General features: G+C 39.4%; 1 protein-coding gene and 1 long non-coding RNA gene across 12 annotated transcripts in view; one reads left to right on the top strand and one right to left on the bottom strand.

Annotated features, from left to right (window-relative positions):
• LOC138736914 (PC3-like endoprotease variant B) overlaps positions 1-22,200 on the bottom strand; it is a 1,109,211-nt gene that overhangs the window by 813,351 nt on the left and 273,660 nt on the right. The window lies entirely within an intron of this gene.
• LOC138736919 (uncharacterized) lies at positions 11,810-17,808 on the top strand. Of its 2 annotated transcripts, none has more exons than XR_011340658.1 (3): positions 11,810-11,918; positions 13,589-13,766; positions 17,741-17,808. It is a non-coding gene; the product is annotated as an uncharacterized lncRNA (long non-coding RNA). The 2 variants fall into 2 exon arrangements; XR_011340659.1 differs by having other exon boundaries at positions 13,589-13,746; positions 17,741-17,794.

Genomic DNA, 22,200 nt, shown 5'->3' with positions numbered 1-22,200 from the left:
ATTAAAAGAGAGCTGGCGCATCAAAGAGGCAGCACTCGCATCAAGGGATCAAACCACTGCTGAAAAGAGCTGGCCTGGTCTGCGGCTGCTGCCGAGCAGCACAATGTAATTTATCCACAGCAGCAGGGGCAGAGGTCAATGGTTTTATATTAATGGTGATCACAATGTTTGGAAGTCACGGCATGTGTTGGAAATAAGATTCGTACAAGGCAGCAAGACACGCTCTGTAGCAGGAAATGAGTTGTGCAAGAGAAAGCACCAAACAGAACAGAAACACTGCTTCAGAGAGAAATGTTAGGTATTGAACAGCTTTAGAGTATTGTTCTGCAGCATTTGTATTGGGTGGGTGGGGGGGTGGGGTGGAGAATGTTTGGGAAAGTGGTGGAAGCCCTGGTTTAACCCCTAATTAGCAATGATCATCCAAATTCTGCTTTCAAAATTATATGGATATACATTGGATTTAGCATAATTGGCTAAATGAGGTATCACAAGGTCATTTCAATGCACAAATAAGCTATTTAGCCCATGCCTGTGTCAGCCTCCATTTGTGCCCCAGCACCATTATCATCTAACCATAACATCGATCAACCTGTCCCTTTTTGCTTCATCTGTGATCAAATTTACCCTTGAATACACCTAGAACATTACCTCACTACAATTTGTGGTAAAGGAGTCCCATAATTCTTCTCAATTCTCTCCAAATGAAGAAATTATTCCCAAATCCCCTGATAGTTTGAATGAGATTGGTGATCAATGCTGGAGAATGCTTGGCATTGCCACAACTGATCTCAGCACATCTGAGGCACAACAGAGAAAAGAACTAATCTGGGCTCACATCTGATTGCTCCGGACAAAGTGGAAACACCATGGGTAAAGACAGGATTGGGGCTTCATTGTGATATTCATCACAGTCAAATAGCCCATTGTTAGGACTTGGACATGAACAATAGCCAGCTGGCTGAAATCCTGTGGGGCTTTTCTGAGGGCAGCTCAGAAACAATACCCAGGAGGGTCAGTACGTTTATGGATGATGGGAATGAAAGCTGCAAAATAAAACTCTCAGAACTTTTATAATGGGAGCTTTCAATTGATTCTTTAGCCTACTTCTGGGATTATTTATCAATTCACAGAACCATCTTGTACAATGTGCATCCTGGAGCAAATTGACAAGTACAAGCAAGATGTACAGAATGGCCTTTTCTTTGCCCTTTTGTTCCTGTGGAAAAAAATCTCTGCTAGATGGCATTTAGTTATTAATCAAAAAGTACTCAAACTTGGAGTTTGGTTGCCCTTCCAACTCAGGTGTAAAGCCAAAAGATAGCTGAAAAATAGAAATAACCTTGTTTAAAAAAAGTCTCTCAGCAAGTGTAACTGTGTTTGTTGCATAGATTAAATGTCGATACTCAGCAGGATATTGTTTGGAATTTGTTTCCTGAACTACTGCAGTGCAAGATGCTTCAATTAATAAGCAATAATTACAACTTGGTCTATTATCTGCCTATTTAAAATAAATAGAATATTCTTATCTACAAATCAGATTGTAATTTTTTTCATTTAAATCAGTCCATGCATGAAAATAAGTGGAAAAGCAAAGGACATATTACAATACCCTTTCAACCTAAAAATATAAATGTGTTGTAAGTAGAGCACAGCTGTGATCCTTTACAGTCTCCGGGTACCTTTGCATTCTCCATAGCCTGACCATTTCGGTCACACAACTAGTGCATGACAATTTAAAAAAAAAACTAAGGCATGCAACTATGGGTACCTTCTGCAACCCATGTTTCTTATTTTCAGTACATCCATTGGGTCCTTTAAATCTAATGCAATGGTATTTTCATTTTAGCAGCATCAGGACCATTGGATCTCTGAGGCAGATATCCCCTTACTCATGCTTGTATTCCATGCACACATCTTTTGTTCTAATATTAATTAAAGCACTGTGAAATATTCTCGATGAGACTACTTGGCTTACCTCACTGCTCGAGAATCATAAATCAATACTACGTATAGTATATGCAAAATACAAGTGTTTTGCATGTATCCAGTTAGTGTTTTCATTTGTGCATGAAATGCTAATATAACTTGTTTTTGGACAATATTCCTTAATGAACAGAAGGGAATACTCAATCTTTTTCCAAATGACTGGATCACTCAGCCATGGAGTTGAAAAGGTGCAGCCATGAAGCAGTATTTTGATGTTTTTTGTCAGCTGAACACTAGATGGCATATAACCTTCAAGAGCTGGTGGAGAATGAGTTGGTAGAAGGGAATCCGAATCCCGCTGCTTTATTTTCGCAGATGGGGTCAGGTCACCAATGTTTAGCTGTGAACTGATGACAATAATATTGTATTTCACTAACAGGCTGGACTCTAGCCTGCTGCTATTCACACAATCATCAGTAAAATTATGATCTTAATATTGATTCACCATTGTGCTCTATAATTACTGCATATCTTTGACAACATAATGTAAAAGCTCTTCCTAGTAGCAAAGATTCTGTCATGATTCAATTAATTATTTTTTACTAACATGATTGGGCATGCACATCTGAAACCAACCAATGCAATGGCTAAGATTGTTAGGAAGTTACATGAATTGATACTGGTTGGACAACCCAGTGGTTTTAATTGTTAGTTATACAAAGGTCACAGTCTTTCAGTTCCTGATCTATCTGCTTACTTTAGGACAGAGGTGCTAATTGGAACACACGTTACAAGTCAAGAACCAATCAAATCTTTAGGGAATATTCCCATTGCATGCATGTTCAAATGCAATTCAGTTGTTTATGCTTCCTTTGTTATAACTCCAAAAATAGTGTTGAGCTTGCCAGGACAAGTAATACATGATCTTCATTGATGCTCCACCATTCTACATTTATGTTCTAATCAAAACAAAGCATTCCCTCGTACAGTGAAATAGCTGTGACGGAATAATACAAGCAGTTTTATTCTTCTTTCAAAGCAATGTGATTGTAAAAAAAATATATTTAAAATAAAATCGCTGGAGCCATGGGGGAGATTATAGCCTAGAATTATTATTTAGCACATTTTAATGAATTGCATCTGCCAACGTTACTCTATAATAGGGGATGATTAGAATGAGTTGAAATAAATCACCCTTTGGTTCCCACTGCACTGAATATAATATCTGATCTCCATTCAGACCACTTGTCAATGTACAAAATCAACTGTTAGCAATTCTCCATACTTCAACTTCCTGGCCTGCTGTATTTGAAGGCTGTATTTAATTCAAAATCCTCATCAAAAAGAAAACGTTTCCAGAGCACTTCAACGGAAAGAAATTTCAGAAGCAGAGATCAAGCCACGTATATGACTTTGCCTATTTAATGCCTGCAACAAAGAAGTTCGCAACCTCTCTTACTTGATGCAACTTGCCGACATTAGGAGTTTTAAGCCAACAGGAGACTGAAGATGCTGGAATCTGAAGCTAAACACAATCTGCCAGAAGGATGCAGCAGGAACAAGCAGCATCAGGGGGAGATAAAGAACAGTTAACATTTCAAGCTATAAACCTTTATCGAGACTGGGGGGTACAAAGAAGACGAGTTGATGTGCAGGGAACAGGGTGGGAGGGGTGGGATAAAGGCTCTTGTGGTATTGGAAAGTCAGGTAGGAGTGAAATATGACACATACACCCCTTTTACATTGAACCTTCAAGACAGCGTTCCTTTGGCTTTTTCATGCTCCTCCTACCTGCGTGAACACAGAAGAGGTATATTAGCGGGTCTGTTCCAATCCAGGTTTCCTCCTCCAAGGGTAGTAGTATCAGAGGTGAAGCAAAGTCACTCCACCTCCTCTGTAAAAGGATTACCAGTGAAAGCAGCTCAAAAGGGGGATGTCAGAGCAAGTTCAGTGGAGCTGTCAATGTACAGACTCAGATATCTCAGATTGCTTTTCTCTCTACCTGCGGTATGTCCCCGTTCCTCTGACCGCCATATCTCTCACCGTTTTAACATTAGTTTCAGTCCAGACAAGTAAATCAACCTCGTGGAAACTGGGCACTAGTTGGATGAGACAATGAGGCTTTAGTCTGGGAGACTGATCACTGAGACCGAGTAATAATCATGTCAAGTGTAAAACTCATATTAAACTCTTTTGTCAAAATGAAACCCAAATTTTCTATCTCTCCCTGTAATACACTTTTACAATTTCACTTTATCTTCTTATAAATTTGTTCCTTGAATATATTTTCGCAAAACTTTGTCAAGGTTGTAACTCATCGAAATGGACCAAACAGGCTATCAATGGTCTGAAGGAGTCTTCATCTCCCTAGCGCCGATGTTCATTATTAATATGTATTGCTTTATGTTACTTATTATTTTGATCAGGAGGTACAGAGCAAGGTATGTGGATTTCATATTTTATACAAGATTTATGGTCTGCTTCGGTTTGCTTCTGTGGGAAATTGACTTTACTGGAGAATCATTGTCCATTCACCATCCGATCCCATTCAAACAGAGGAAAACAAATACAGAAAAAACTTTTTTGAATATTTGAGCTTTTTTTCAAAAATCTGCACAGAAGTGTGCATACAAAACCTCAGCACTGTTCCTCACAATAGAGGGCGGCGCTGCTGTGCTACATGTCCCACCCCTTTTGCTCTGGGAAGCCGGCTCACTAAACTGCTCTGTAAAAGGACTGAGTTATCTGGCTTTTCAGCTTTCGGCTAAAGACTGAATCCACCTTTTTTTTCACCCTTTTACCACACAACATGAGTAGGGCAATAACGTGGCTTTTCTATGTTTACAAAAATAAAAATCCTATAGAGGCAGAGAACTGACAGGTGCTAGACAATGAGAAAGACAAGAAAAAAAGAGGCAGAATAAGATGAGTCGTACAGAATGGAGTGGGTGATTAGAAGACAAAAGCTACCAGTGCTGGCATCTGATTTGAAAAGAAGGTGAGAACAATGGTCTAAAGACAGATTGGATGGAACCAAAGGTGCAGGGGGGAGGGGGGGAGTCAGAGAGAGCAAAAGAATCTGGTGGGGAGATGGAGGTGAGGGAGGATAGAATCAAAGAGAAAGGAGTTGGGAATAGGTGGGGGGGGGGGGGCTGGATGGATGGGGTGAGAAAGAGGAGGATCAAACAAGGAGGAAGGTCAGTCAATTAACAGAAAAAGAGATAGGGGACTTATTTCCTGAATTTAGAAAATTCTGTGTCTGTACCATTAGGCTGCAGATTGAATTTGAAATGTACTTCCTCTGGTTTCCATTGGGCCTTACTCTTGCAATGGAATAGGCTCAAGACAGGAAGGCCAGTATGGGGAAGTTGAAATGACATGCATCAAGGAGCTCAGCATGGCCATTGGAGACAGAGAGAGCATAGATGCCTTGTGAAATGGAGCACAAGTCTGCGCTTGGTCTGACCAATGTAGAGCATGAGACATCAGGAATTGCAAATGCAGTAGATGAGGTTAAAGGAGGTACACAATCTTTGCCTAACGGAAGAGCTGCTTAGAATCCTGGTGGTGTGAAGGAGGAGGTGCAAGAGCAAGTGTTTCACTTCCTGCTGTTGCAGAGGTTAAGATTCTTCTGCTCTCTCCTCTGCCCACTCCTGATTGTACAGTTGTTGCAAGGGGTAGGCAAGGTTTCAGCAATTGGGAGTAGTGTAATTGGAGGGAGGGAGATCGAGGAACTGAGGTGGGAAGGAAGAGCAAAGGGACAGGTTGGGGAAGTGACTGAAAGAGTTGGTAGCTGAGAGGCCAGACAGGTATCAAGTAGGGGGGGCCTAGAGGGAGGGAAAGTTCGAGAGATGTTGTTAGGAAAGGAAGCAAAGTGGCTGGAGGTCATTAGGGTTACTCTATAAGAGGTGTGTGTGTGTGTGTGTGTGTGTGTGTGTGTGTGTGTGTGTGTGTGTGTGTGTGTGTGTGTGTGTGTGTGTGTGTGTGTGTGTGTGTGTGTGTGTGTGTGTGTAAGGGTGGCCAGCCATATACATGGGTGTACTACGTTTTGGATCCCCTCACACTGGACCAAGACATTAATCTATCAAGTCTGCATGCTACCTGCAGTCTAATGGCTACCCAACATTAAAAGAATTCACACACAGTCACTTCTCAAAACTGGTGGAACGGATAGAAGGCATCCTTGACAACAGGAACAGCCTAAGACAAGCATGTATAAGCTTGGGAATGCAGGTGACATCACAATACCTTAAAGTGCCATTCATAGGGTTTAGTCTCATTATCAGAAAGGATGTGCTCAGCAATAGCTTTAAGTTCTGCCCAAAATCCTGTACTATTTCCTTGAGCATAAGGGTCTGATAAAGAGAACCATGCATTTTAAGAAGTAGTACTTCTCTCAGCTATTGGGTAACTGTTCTATGTCAAAACTGTAAAAATGGAAGAAAATCCATTTTAAGTCCATTTTATTTTATCTTCTTCAATGCTTGGCAAAATTGTAATTCCTTTGAATTTTAGGTGGTTTGTTACATTTAGATTGCATTTAAAAGGAGTACATGACCAACAGTCAGCTGTAATTATAGTTTATTACAACAAATAGAAGACTAAAGGGCCATAAGGGAATAAAGCTTAGCCTGCAGTTCAGGATCACTCTCAGGACTCAAACACATCATCTTTGATCATCTCTTCTTTCGGTACCAGACGTCAGTTTCCCAATAATGGAGAAACATTTATTTCCTTTCTGGATGCTTTGAATGGGTCCCCAAATTTCTTCCTTTTATTCTTCCATTTTCTGAAGGAACTGTCTGCTGCCAGTTCAAAGTGTGGACTCTCACTCACACACCCTGAGTGCTCTTTGGTCGACAAGCTTTTCAATTTTACTTAAAGTTGCACATTGTTCTGTGTGACCAGTTTTTACAAATAATTTCTATTTCAAAAGTATAAAGCAAAAATGTCAACCAAAGTGAAGTTTTAGTTCTACAGGGTGCAGCCCTTCATCTTCAATGCCTTCTGGTTGTGAGGGATCCTGGTGGACAATGGACATTCCGTGGTCTTTCCAGGGACACCTGTGAACTAACATATCTTGAAAGAGGTGCAGACAATCTGGGCCTTGTGCTGCTAGAACCTGTGAATGGTCATTTTGGCCAGGCCCCAGCACAGCCCAATAAAGGTGTCCTCACATCTGATTTGCCCCCATACTCTGCATTCTTCGATAACTCATTTGTCCTCCACCCAGATACATCACGTATGTTCCTTTGCTCCTGTTCCTCATTCTTCCTCCTCAGCCCAGAGACCATAACACCAAATTGGCAAAGGACAGTTAACTCAGCACAGACCAGAGCATGAACATTTGATTTCTAGCTTAAGTGAACATACAACACCATTCATAGATCTAAAACACTGCCGATCTAAAGGGATAATTTCCACCTTCCTTTCTCACTTCCAACAACACATAAGCAGACCAAAGGGCCCACTAGATTCCTGCTGTTACTCATCAGATCAACCCCATATCTCCTATTCCACCCTCCTTATCCCCCTGTATCTCTGCTTCCTGATCTCTTTCACCTGTCCACCAATTCCCCTTTTTCACTATGACATATGTCAAGGGGGTAATCTATGTTAGTCCATTAATCTACAAGTACACTTTATGGGGGGGAAACCCGCACTGTCAGAGACTATGCACAGACATAACCCATGTCATAACTTTGGTCCCTGCAATTGTGAGGTAGTAACACCAAAGGCATGGAATCTATTTTTCTTGTTTATTGATCAAGGTGGGAAACAGCTCAGATAAGAAGAAACTAATTATTAAATTAAGATTGGCTTTTAGTCCCCTGAACTGAAAATCCATATCCAGAGAGACAAGAGAATGCGGATGGTGGAAACTGGAATAACAAGCAATCTGCTGGAGGAACTCAATGGGTGAAGCAGCATCAACGCTGGTTAAGACAGGTTTTCATCATGATGAAGGGTTTTGACCTGAAACGGTAATAATTTCTTTTCTCTCTACAGATCCTGCTCAACCAACTGAGTTTCAACAGCAGGTTGGGTTTTTTTTTTTGCTTCTGAAAAGCATACATCATGGTTCAGCCATTTAGTGATAAAAATCTTTACTCATAGATGAGTTAACTGTATTTAGTAAGGTGCCTTCACTACAAGCCATTTGTGATCACAAAGAATGTAAGATGGTGGAAAACTCTTCTGGCCCATCAGAGCAGTGTCAACAATGAACTGCACACCCAACCTCCTAATTCTATTGTTTCAACAAATTTCCCAAAAAGTTGGAGAAGGGTTAGGGTTATAGCATCTGACATATAATTTGGCTGGGGACACCATCATGCAAAAACAAGTTTTAATTTTTTTTTGGGGGGGTGGAGTTTAGAATGTGTGGGAGCAGAGAAAAAGTATTGACCACTCCAAAGTGTGGTACATGAAAAAAATGGGATGGGAACCTCTTGTTTAAAGGCTTCAGGCAAAACAAAAGACAGCTAATGCAGAGCTCACACAAGAGATGCTAACGACCACTGTGTCGGGTGGTTTTCACAAATTCCCAGTATCTAACCTGGCAACAATGCTCCTTTAAGGCCTGATGTGGGTCTAAAATGGAAAGTTGAATGTCTCACTCTGGCAAGTATACAAGTGAAGAATACTCATAAGGGTCTGTTTCATGGTGACAATTAATGGTGTGCACTGAACCAGAGCTGATAACTGACCATTGCTTTTGCAGCTGTTTCTATTGCTATAGAATGAGAACACTGTGAAAGAAAGTCCCCTCCTCCACCTCTCAATCCTTGTTTCCCACACGTAACATTCCCTGTCACCTCCAGCACTGTTACTGACCCATGTTGAGCATTAGTAAAGGATGATAAGTTCGCTGCCTTCATCCCTGTCGTAAGGGGCTACACATTATCCTATCAAACATCAGTAGCCGTTTCTCCAGGATATTTGTCAACCTAAGAGGGCTTTTAAGACAAATGAAATGGGCGACAACTTAACCAATGTAATTTTTTTCAAAAGAATTGGATGGAGACTTTTGGTGTATAGCAGTAATAAATAAACACCTGAGGCTAACTGCAGTGTTTTTAAAATTAAAAATGACAAGGTCACTTTCTTCAGCGTACTTACTGAGCATTTCAATGAAAAAAATTCCAGTCCTTTTTGTTCCCATGTTTCACATTTGTATGTGAAGCATTCTTTAAAACAATTCTCCCAATAGGAAATCGGTGTTATTTCTGTTTATTTCATACACTATTCTGAGCAATCCAGAGTTTATAAAAATGTCCATTGGAACTCTATTGTCAAATGCTATCCAGCGATTTACCTCACTGCTCATTTACTTAGCCTGCACACTTTGCAATGCAAATTTATTGTCAACAGCAAAGCATCATTGAATGCTTCATAGTACAATATTACTATGATCTTGTGAATTTTGACTCAGTTCTGGTCATTTCAGCTATGGGTCGGATCATAATGCTTGCCTATGAATCAGAAGTCTGCAGGTTCAAGTCCTTCACCAGAGCCTTCAACACAAAAATCGAGGCAGATAATCCAGCATAGTCCTATGGAAAGTCTACACTGACAGAGATGTTGTCATTCAGATAAGGCATTAAATCAAATCCACATCTATTTGCCTATGTCAGAAGGCACCATCTCTGGAATCCTGGCTGGCATTTATCAACATCAAAAAAAACACAGTTCACTGATCATTATCACAAAGCTGATTGTGAGAGTTTGCTAAACATAAATTGGCTGCTGTCTTTCTAATTTTATAAGTGACTATAATTCATTAAAATATACTTAATTTTCTGCAGAGTATTTTGGAATGTCTTGTGGTCATATTATTAAAAACAATGTGTTTTGTGATATTGATAGTTGGCCGCTCTTGATGAAAATGGCAAGGCTTTCAGAGTTGAGGTAACAGCAACACTGCCTGGAACGTAGACATGGTGCTGCTCCACAGGGTCTTACTGTCTCGTCATTATGTTGACGCTCTGCTAAAGGGGCCGACAGCGTGGCTTTTTAAACATCTTGAAAACCATGGAGATATTCCCAAGATGGCGGCACCCATGCTTGGCAATGGGCCATGAGGGATTGCTGACTTTCAGTGATCAGTGGACCAGCACAGGACACTAGGGTGGGAGAACACCTCCTCTTGAGAAGCATCAGCCTAGGAGATGACCATATAGGGAAGATGACCACAGCAGCGGACAGAAAGGGGCTCAGTGGCTGAAGGACCCACACAGGCTGCAGGTGACTTGTCTCATGAGAACCAGGTTTTGAGAGGGTGCCGAGATCAAAAAGGGCACTCATTGGGGCCTCACATGCTTAAAGCTTCCTGATTGTATAGGAGGCTCAGAGCTGTGAACTCAGGTTTGCTAATAGATCGAATAGGAGGCTGTTAGGCTGCAAAGGCGGCAGGATCACTGGAGGAGAATCCACGGATACTCAGTGTCTCTGAAGGGGCTTATTTTTCTGATTGTTGGGATCGCTGGGCATTGCTAGTGGTGCTCTTCAAGTGCTTTTATGGCAGGCAAAAGTTGATACATTATGTGTATTACTACCTGCCAATAAAGGAATTTTAATGCATAAGGAACTCCTCCTTTTGTCTTGTAGCTTAAAGTAACTCCAAACTACTGCTTTCATAATTGTTACGCTACTTTTGCTGGGGAAAATATTTAGCTGTCACTTCCACAATGCCATGTTTAGAAATTTTGCCTTTTGCTTGATTTTGATGTTAAATTTCTGTTCAAACCAAATACAAAATATGTTGGCATTTGCAAACCCAAATACTCTTACAAAAGTTTTGCTTTGCTTCTTCTACCCCTCCCCCCCAATGCACTGCAATGGCTTTCAGATCCCAACTGATATCACCAGAATGAATCTATTTGACTCAGCTGTAAAAAAAAATTAAACTTTGAAAAGTTTGATCTCCTCCTAATTGTGTAACTTCCAAGAAAGAAACAAAATTCCTGACGTAGCCTTTGCAGGAATGCAGTTAATTTACTCTAAAGATGTCCCACAACAATGAATCAGAACTGATGCAGTTATTGTTTCAACACAATGCACATTATGTTCTGCCTCATTTATCAGAGCTTTAATACTGTGAAATTCCTCAACTGTATTTAGCTCCAACAGCTTGCAAGCTCTTTAGACCCAAGCTTTTGGTATCACTTTATCGCCTCACATGGACCTGTCTTTTCTCCTTCTCTGTTCCAGCTCAGCAGAGCAATGACCCTTCACCGAGGTGTCTCAAGTAAAAAGGAAACATTGTACTGGCATGAAAATGTGGTGCTTGGATTACGGACAGAAATGCAGGTTCAGGCACGGGTCACAAAATAATGGAGTGAAAAGTAGAGAAAATCCTGCTTTACGTAGTACAAGGCTTATTCCACAATCTGGTCTTCTCGGTGGGGAAGCCACGAGGACTAGAACACTGTGCCCCTGCTTCTCCAACTGTTCTTCCATCAAGCGTGGCTCCCTGCTGTGGGCATGGGATTGCTATCCCACCGTTACTGGTTATCCTCAATAGGATTGTGCAATGAATAACATCAATAAATTCACAAGAAAGCAAAAAAAAGTCATAAAATCTGAACTAATTATTCTGTCCACAGGAAGGACTGACTGCAGGCACTTTATTGGGCTGTTCACAACAAATGACATGAAAATAAATATTAAAAAAAAAAGGCATAGCAGCAAAAACACACTGTGTGCACCAGTCATGTGCCTTGTAATTAAGTGGGATGTATATGATATGATAATTTATGTGACATGGGTGACAGTGACAACATATTATATCTCATTATTTTGCACTGTGACATATGACATGAACATACCTTGTGTCACAGGTTTCCATGTCTGTTTTTTTTTATTGTGTCTATGTTTCATTGTAGTGAAGTTTGAAAGGTCTCATTACTGTGATGCCCTGTGTGTGTGCTCATCTGCAACTAAGTCTGATAACAGCTGTAATATCTCACCTACATTGATGGAGTTTGGGGGTGGGTATTAGATTAAAGGGATTAATGGCATTAGAAATGTAAGATGCACACTCACAAATATCGGTGCAAAAAGTCATGAGCAGTTGAGGGATCATCATATATTTTGCCACATCTGATTAACCCTAAAATTAGATGGTTCACAGGAGAGGAAGAGAAAATTATATCTTGGAGTTAAAAGGAGATCCAGTATGGGGTAGGGGGATGGGGGTTGAAAAATATTATTACTTATATTTTAAGTAAAGAACTGTAGAAGATCATGGCATTGAACACAAGATATTAATATAAAACTTTTATCTGAAAGGTTATGGGAAAGTTTGTAACTTGCAGATATAGCCTTCACAAGAGTTCTTATATATTTCAGTTATTCATCAATGAAAGTTTTCCATCGAATGTAATGTCCTCCTGAAATCATCAAAAATTTTTTTTTCGATTTCAAGTCAAATATCTGAAGACAATGCACTTGCAAACAAGCTTCAAAGTATTTGATCCACATGAACGTGAAATAAAATTCTGTTTCTCCGTGGATGTTGCTTTAGATGTCACACGATGAAGAGATTTTTTTTCACATTTAGCTGCAAATGTTTGATTTGAGCTGGCAACGCCACCTTGTGTATTTTCAGTGCTGTGACCTGTACCAACACCAAGAACTTGGTGTTTTGACTTGGAAAGGACAGGTGCCAGTTCTGCACAAGTGCTGATCATTGAGATTTAAATCTTAAATCTGAGACATCTCTCCATACAAACTGCAAGGACAGAAGAAATGAGCATACAAACTCCAAGCCTTATGGAGAAATTAATCTAGAAAGAACCTTCAAAATTTGTCTTAACAATAAATACATTTTGAAAACTAGAGAGCCAAGCAATTACTCTTTTTGCTTTTCCTGTTGGCATTTCTCCTAGAATAAAAAAAAACACAGAATGGTTCATTTAAATATTAGTTCAATTTTAATTTCACCAGGCACAGAGCCAGTGGGGAAAATAGCAGCTTTACACCATACATCTATAACAGCTCAAAAAAGGCCAGGTAAATTGTGCCAAATGACAAAAACAATGTCCTTAAAATATAAAGATCAACTTTTACCAAATTTCTGTGTCTCACTTGCAGCATTCCCGTTGATTTTTAAACACAAACGAAAACATTAATTTAGTATGAGAGAATTGGCTCCTAGCTTGCATTGTGCCATTAGTACAGGAAAAGGAACTGATCTATTACCAGATTATTAGTTTGCTTTAGCAAGCATTCGGTTAACCATAAAATATACACTGGGGAATGGCTTGACATGATTTCACCGTCTGAGCAATAAGGAATAGCTTGTACTGGGTCTCTAACAATCTGAAATGAAACTGGCTTGTTTTAAGTTTGTTCTCTTTATGTCTGTCTCCTCTCGTTCTTTGTCAAGACGAAAGTTGAATCCTTCCAATTGCTCCACCCACTGCCACCAACAGCTTTGAAGACATTATCTCACACTGAGCACAACCTACCCTCTGCTATCTTGTACAAATGGTCCTTTGGGGTGTGAACTGAGCCATTGAATATTGGATGACTAATCATTGCTGAACAACAGGCAAACTGACTGCTGCCCCTATTCTATTGACTCAAAGAATGTTGCCATTGGTCATTGAACAGCAAAAATGAATAAAGTCTTAAATTCTTTTTTCCTCTTTCCCAGAGTTTCTGAGATCAAAAGAAGCATCACTAAAAACAGTGTAAGGTGATCAACTAACACGAACCTAAGATTAAAATCCAAATCCATTTCATGTTGGATTATGAATTCACCTATCGACCCATTTGCACAGCTGGAGTTCAACTCAATACCCGGAAGGAAAAGTAATTTGCATTATATTGAGGTATTAGGTTCCTGCTTTCAGTCACCTTGTCATATGGAAAACACACAGAACATTTTTTAGATGGTGATACATCCCATGTCGTTCCCTGGGTCATCCTGCAGGACACCAATGTCAGAAAACTTGATAGGGCTGCAAAATATGCAGGGAGTAGCAACAAAGGAGAAGTGAAATGTACATTTTGTTTCAAATTCAGGAAATATAATCATGAGAGGGTTGAAGGGATTATAGCATAAGTTATTGTTTAAAAAAAAGGCAGCATGGTTGACATAGCAGTTTGCACAATGCCTTTACAGCACCAGCAATCAGGACTGGGGTTCGAATCCCACACTGACTGTAAGGAGCTTGTATGTTCTCCCTGAGTCTGTGTGGGTTTTCTCCGGGGACTCTGGTTTCCTCCCACCTTTCAAAACGTACCGGGTTGTCGGTCAATTAGGTGGCACAGACTTGTGGGTCGAAAGGGCCTGTTACTGTGCTATATTTCTAAATTTAAAATTTAACTAGAGAGAAAAGTAGGAATGAGACCAATGGTGTCTCTGAGGCACCACCTGGGGATTATCTTCAGATGCTCGACAGCAGAATCTGGTGCTTATTTTGTAACTGGGGATTATCGAAAAAGATGAAGAAAACAGATTTTATTTTGAAACATAGAACAGACAATAACAGAAAATGGAGGCGATACAAAGATCTTTTTTTTTAAATACTTCTGGATTCCTCAAGGATTCCAGGCTCAGTTACTGCTTGGGATGCAAGTAAAAATGTTCACTGTCCCTGGGAGGTAAAATGCCTTCATCACTATTTCTAAAGGAATCCTAGAGATGTATTTTTTTTAGCTGTAGCGTTTGATGGTTTCCAACACTATATGTAGAGAGGCTGCTTGGATTTGCTGGAAGTGCTGGATGACATGATAAATACCTTGCTAAGAAAGGTCAGGCCAGGCGATGATAATTCACACCCTAAGGGGGCTGGAGTAAATCTTATGTAATCAAAAGCAGTAAACAGAGGCCAAAGGCACAAGCACCCACATTGGAGAAGGGAAAATAAAGCCCTCATTAACCCTCTGAGTACTAGTGCTGGTCTGACATCGTGGTCACCATGACACTAATTGGTTATTGACTGAATACATAGAAGCTGAGAGGATGACAAGGGGGAAGGTGAAAATAGAAGCCAAGGTTAAGGTAACGGTTTTTAATCCACAATGCTTCAGCATTATTTCTCAACATTTTCTTTGCAAAATACTTAGGAATGAATACACAAGGAACTTTGAAAATGCAAGGCTTTTCCTTCTAGTTAGTTACAAATGTGAGTCGGAAATCAACTGTTACTTTGAATTGTGACAATTTGCTTCTGATTGCAATGTTTATGTGCCAGCTGCAGCAGAGAGACTGAACTCTTTGAAACTGATTTGGATGCCAAACATTTCACTGAACCTGGAGAAATAGTACACTGTATTTGTGGACTTTTCTCAAGTGCATGAGAATATATAAATATGTCTTTAAATTTAGTTGATGATGGACACTGACAGTAACACTGATAGGTGAACCTCTGCACAAAAGCCAGACTGATGGGGATTAGACTGGGACCCTTTCTGCTCAGTCCTAGTCTTATATCTAGAACGTTTTCACTTGCGTCCACACCTCCTCCCTCACCACCGTTTGCGGCCCCAATAGTCCTTCCAAGTGAAGCAACTTATCACGTGCGAATCTGCAGGGGTCATCAACTGCATCTGGTGCTCCCGTTGTCATCTCCTCTACATCAGAGAGACTGGATGCACACTGGGAGATCACTTTGTTCAGTACGTTGGCTTTGACCGCCACAATAGCATGGATCTCCCTGTGGCCTCCCATTTCAATTCCCCATCCCATTCTCTTGCAGTCCTGTCTGTCTATGTCTCACGCACTGCCAGACTGAGACCAACCATAAATTGGAGGAACAACAGCTCATCTTTCGAATGGCAATTAATAAGCATTAGTATTGACTTTACTGGCTTTCATTAACCAATACCCCTCTACCCCACCCCACACATCTTCCCCCATCAAGTTCCCCCAGCTCTGACTCTCCCTTCCATTTCATTTCACACAGACATGTTAAATTTTTACCTCATCCCTTATCATATATAATGAACACCTTTTGTTGGTCTGGATTCCTCCCTCAGCCAGCATTGTCTGAATTCTGAGATTTCCTGCTTCCACCTTTGATGGAGGTGTTCAAGTCAATGTGGATAGGCTTTTTCAATTAAGAGTGGGGGATATTCAAACCAGAGGCCATGGTTTGAGATTGCAGGGGGAAAATTATAAGGGGAACATGAGGGGAAATTTCTCACGCAAAGGGTGGTTGGGATGTGGAATAAGCTTCCGGCAGATGTGGTTGAAGCAAGGACATTATTTACATTTAAGGAAAGACTGGATAATTACGTGGAGGGGAGAGGATTGGAGGGGTATGGACCAGGTGCTGGTCAGTGGGACTAGGAGGGTGGAGATTTATTCCGGCATGGACTAGTAGGGCCAAACTGGCCTGTTCTGTGCTGTATATGGTTATATGGTTATATGGCTCATTCTGCTTATTCCTTGAAGAAGGTCTTATGCCCTAAATGTTGGCAATATATCTTTGTCTCTTTTGGATGTTGAAAAGACCAGCTGAGTTCCTCCAGCATTTCGGTGTGTTTTCATTGTGTTTTTACTTAATATCAAGAGCTCACATCCAACACCCATGGCTCAGAAGATAACATGACCACATCAGAATGTGATAGACTGTGCACTGCAGTCAGACCACAGAGACTTCAATCCAAAATTTATTCTGATACTGCACCACCATTCTATTTTTGTTTTTTTTCCACAAATTCTAAACCATGATAATAATTAATAATGTTATTTTTAAAAGTTTTATATATATATATTTAAAGCCCTTCCACCCTCTCACCTCCCCTCCCTCCCAAACTCCTAGAAAGAAAAAAGAAAATAGAAAGGAAGGACTGAGCATGTCATGGGAATAGAGCGTTTATATCATAAAGTCTAATATTGGAAGTTACAGAGAAATTTCAGAGTATATTAAACAGACAAACCCACATTTTGTAAATATGGGTGCCATATTTTAAAAATACATGATATTTCTTTCATAAGCTCTAAGTAATCTTCTCAAGTGGTATGCAGCTATGAAGTTCTGCATGCCATTTTTCTAGACTTAAATCTGTATCTGACTTCCATGATATTGCTATACATTTCCTAGAAACTACTAAAGCAATTTGTATAAATTCAATTTGATACATAGTTAATTTTAATTTAGGTTTTATAACCTTAATATTACTTAATAAAAATTCTACTTTTGGTTGAGGGGCAATTCTGATGAGGCTTTTAACACTGGCTTCACCTTCCCTGTCAGTTGGCTGTTAAAACCTCCATGGTACTATTTGGTAAGAATATGGATGTTCTCACATCCTGGTTATTGTTGCTCTGTCAACTAGTACTGAAATTGGCTGTCGTGTTTCTTACATTACAGCAGTGAGCATAGTTGAATAGTTGTAAACTGTCTGCAAAGTGGCTCAGGATATCTCAGAAAAGATGTGATCATTTATCAAGTAAAAAATAATCTGTGGGAGAAGCTCAAAGGGTTGAGTAGCATCAGTGGGAGAAAAAGAACTGTCGATGTTCCAAGTCTTTATCAAGACTGGTGAGGACTATTTTGCTCCAGATTCCAGCATCTGGGGGCTCTTGTGTCTGTTATCATTTTCATCTCTTCCTGATTCTCAGAGGTATCCTTGAAAATTATAAATGGGAGCACATTTTGCACTACCTAAAATATCAGTCAACAGTGAATCATTGTTGCTGAGTTAGCCCAGGAGTATGGCCTACATCTCTAGAGAAAAGGTGGCAAATTATCTAAACAAGATACAACTAACTACTTTTAAGAACAGGAATTTAAGTCTGTGGAAGTATCCATCCACTCAGTTCATTGTGAATTTTTGGATTTTTCTATTCTAGACGTCAATATCCAAGACCAAGATCATTACATTTTGGGGCATTAAAGTGATCGAGCAATAAAGGAATGATGGTAAAATAATGGTAGAATTTGAATCACATTCGTATGATCTGTTGGAGCAAGTCTGAGGAAATGGCCTCCTCCTCCAATCTCTTCAGCCTTTAAAACCACATAATAAGGATACAATGGAGATGCTGGGAATAGGCCAGTGGCTCATCTTAATGTCAAGATCACTCACAAAATTAGTATTAAGAAACCAGAAAATAAAATTAAAACTAATATACCAAAGGGGAATTACAGAGACGCAAGAAATCTGAAATAAAAACTGAATATGCTGGAGAAACTCAGCAGGTCTCCAGCACACTTGTGTATTGCACTTGACACCCCTGCACTTGCAGGTGTTCTGGTTTAACTGAAAATGCTGGAAACACTCAGCAGGTTAGGCAGCATTTACAGAGAGAAAAACATTGTCTCAAAAATTATCCCCACTCAGAAACACTAAGCAGTTCCAGTCCTGCCCCTGAAGCTTATTCCAATGAAGTCAACATTTTCTTTGTAAAATATAATGACTTTTGCTGCTGACCGGGATGATTTCTTCAACAATTTAATTAAAATTTCACGTCCTTGTGTGTCGTGATGAAAGTCATTTTCATGAAATATAAACTCCTTCTCTTTCCAGAGTCACTTCCGGTCTTTGCCAAACATTTTCAGCATCTTCTATGTGTACATTAAAGCATGCAAGAAAACAAGGAAATGGATAAATATATATTTTGGATAATATCAAAGTCTATTTATTAATGTTTTAATCATCTTTCAGTCAAACTGCTGGCAAATTGCAATCCCTTATAAATGACCGTCAATTGCACAGAATTCAAGAATTCTTGAAATGTTGTTCCCACATTAGAAAGAGACTGTTTTGAGCATACTTACAGGGCAGTACTTTGAGAAAGTACTCACATCAGAATGACACATGAGCTAGGAGATCTGCCTTGGTTCCAATATTGGCACAGAAATGTAATGTAATCAGTCCAATAGACATGGAGACATTAAATCTATTATTTATGAATTAAAAGAAGCTGATGCAGCTCTAAAATTTCTCATAAAATGATATTAATTATAGGTTATGCAGTTTATAGAGCTTTAAGACCAGGTGTGAAGACAAAAGAGATGGAATGAGAGACATTTTGACAAGTGCTTAAATCTATCCTGAGGCTGACAAAAGATGTATTGTACCTTTTTTTTAAAGAACTCTGGAACAAAGCTCTGAAGAGGAAAGAATTAGTAGAATTGAAAACTTTTATGGGTAAATTTTTTTAATTGTTGAAGAATTAGATGTATTTTTGAAAACAGTTTTTACGTTTAAATGGACTGTTGAAGAGCTTTATTAAAAGTTTTGCAAATCAGTGGCTATGTCCTTGGGAAAAAAAAATAAAAGTCTGCTAGCCTTAAGGTAGCAGAGTACAATCTTCATTGTACTTCACTGCACACAGATACATTCAACATCATCTTTCTATCTGTAAAAGCAGGCAGTTAAAATAATGACTGGGGACTCTAAAGGGAAATGAGGTTCAATGGAATGAGACATTTCTTTCTAATAATATTCCAGTAAAATGAAAAATAAATTCCTTGCTTGTTACATATTTTATTATTTTTGAAAAGATGGAAAATGCCACAGTAGTTCTCAAATGAAGCAGCAACAGTTTTTGTATTCATTGGGCTCTGAAAGTGTGTCTCTTAAATCTGGCTCTGAGGACACATATGCGGTAAGCCTCATCAGCCATTGTCACGGTTACCCCAGGGTACATCTTCTGCTCAGAAGCCAGCTACACTTCCTGAATCCTAAAGTACTAGCTACCCATCACCTCTTCCCCGCACGCAGCACCAGGGACCCTGCCGAGAAATCAGCATGCAGCCAGCAAAAGAAGTCTTTCGTCTGGAATAAAAATTAATATTACTTGTCATTTTTCATGTCTGAGCTCTTTTCATGCTTTATCCTCTGGTAATGAGGGCTAAATTACAAATATTAGCAGATTTTCATGGCTAGCACAGAAAGAGCTGTTACCAGAATAAATGTTTGCCTTGCTTCTGTAGGATGCAAGCTTTGCTAATGTAGGTTTGCTAATTATTTTCTAAATAGGCAATAATCTACATCCCCCCAGTGTTGGGTAGCAATTGGCCACGTACCTGCTACTTCCCTTATTTACATGTTTTACAACTTTATCAACTACACTAATTACACTCTGAGCACTGTTTAAAATTTTCTGTTAATAGAGATACAATGATGCACCAGAGGATGTGTATTTATGCTGTAATTACGCCTCTGTTCCTGCGATGCGGTCTCCAATTAGCTGTCGACAGTGGCACAAGCAGCTGCCTGATATTCTAAAGCAGTGAAACATCTGCACGGCGGATGATATGCTCGCATGAATTTTTGAGCCTGGAAATTTACACCCAGGGGAGCACAGACAAACAGGAGCCTGTCATGTGCAGGGACGATTAGGAATCCTCACCATGGCAACCTGGGAGCAGCCAAGGCATGGAGCAAGGGGGCACATGCCCAGCTTTAGGAATATACATTACATTATATATACGTGTGTATATTGTGCATGTAGATAGATGTTAGCCATCCGCAGCTTTAAAAATAAAGGTAAGTCAAAAAAAATCTAAAGCATGGGTTTGGAAGAGATAAATCAAAAATATTGATTTATCCATATTAAATTTCAAGACAGAATCAATTTTTTAGAAAATTACCATTTGCTTCCAATGGATTAATATTATTTCTTTTGAATAAAATGGATGTATATTGTTGAAATATGCTTTCAACAAACAGTAAGAGAAAACAGAATAAAAGGTTTTTACATGCACATGGTGCTGAGGAGGAAGTGTCGAAAAGAGTACTCTGCAAAGTTGTAGAGAATGCTCAGCAAAGAGGAGTGGAAATGAAAGCATTGAAATTGCAATCTGTGTTATCACCTTTTATAAAACTGCCATCTCCTTATAAATGTCGTTACTTAGGGTAAATGCAATCATTGGTTGCAGAAGTAGCCCAGAGTCTATGAAAGGAATAAGACTCATTCACTTTACTGTAATTAGGTATAGGACTATTTTTCATTATATTACTTTTAATGATAAATTAAAATGGGCTTCTTCTTTTCCAACCATGAAATATAGGTAACACTGGTTAATATTATTCTTATAAAGTTTTAAATGCAAAAATGTTCAGAAATGATTTTTGATGAAAATAATTACAAAAGACACAGTCTCTTTAAAAACTGGAACACACACAAACACACTATGAAATGTGTCAGCTGAGAAATTAAAGTATATACTACAAAAATGAAATAACAGCCTTTAGGCCTTGCACAAGGTCCATTAAGCCTGTGACTTCTGAGGACAATAATTATCTTTGGACCAGAGTCAGTAAGAGGCTGCTGCAGCTGTAATATCACTGAAAGCTGTGTGTTATATTTCCTGTTCAGCCCAACTTAAAAAAAACACACGAAGGTGAGACCAGTCAAAAGTATGTGTGTTCTTTCTTTTGATTTTTTTTCTCAAAATAGAACCAGGGCAAATGAACCAATGAGGAGGAAGGAGTTGAGAGCGAGAGCGAGAGAGAGAGAGAGAGAGAGAGAGAGAGAGAGAGAGAGAGAGAGAGAGAGAGAGGGCTAACTTTTGTATATTGTTTGTCCATAAACTCAAGTTTAAAAAGTAAACATGCCACAATAAAAGATATAGTCATGTACTGTTAATCCCTCATAAATCCTCCCGCCTTTTATTTTCAAAAAAAGGAAAATAGTCTCATCCAATATTGATTGAACACAATAGTCAGTCTAATATTGCCTCATATAGTTCAATGTACAAACTTCACACTAATATTTTTGATTAGCATTGCAAGTAAAGCTGGTACCAGCAAAGCCATGAAAGTTATGATTTTGACATCTCTAAAGTGAACGATCAGTCGAAACAGATAAACAAAATTAAAATCCAAGACCAATCCCTACTTTAAAATTATACATAAAAGTTATAATATTGCCATTCATATGCATTCACGAAGTAAATTTTATTCCAAGTTTAGCTGGGATACACTTGAAACTTCTCCAACACATATCACTACAGAACACAAACGCCAATAGAGCAGGTGTGCTTCCAATAGTAATTGTTAAACTATGATCAATCAGATTGAAACCCTTTCCCGTAAAACGACTTCAAAATATGCAATGATATCTTCAGGCCTGGTGTTGCCAGGAAACTAAGCCCGTATGCACCTCATAATTTACATTAATTCTCCAGGCATGAAAGGGGCGTGGGGGGGGGGGGAGGGTGAGGAGAGGGGGTGGAGTGAATTCCCTTCTGTACAGACTAGCATGTTCTACAAAGAATGGATATATATGTAAAAGGAACAGTCCAAATACACACAATGATACTTGAAGCATATGATATTAAACATAATTCCCACTTCTTT

Source organism: Narcine bancroftii, chromosome 6 (assembly GCF_036971445.1).
Source record: "Narcine bancroftii isolate sNarBan1 chromosome 6, sNarBan1.hap1, whole genome shotgun sequence".
Lineage (NCBI taxonomy): Eukaryota > Metazoa > Chordata > Chondrichthyes > Torpediniformes > Narcinidae > Narcine > Narcine bancroftii.
Note: the sequence above shows the minus strand (reverse complement) of the source record. Positions and strands in the feature narration are given on the sequence as shown.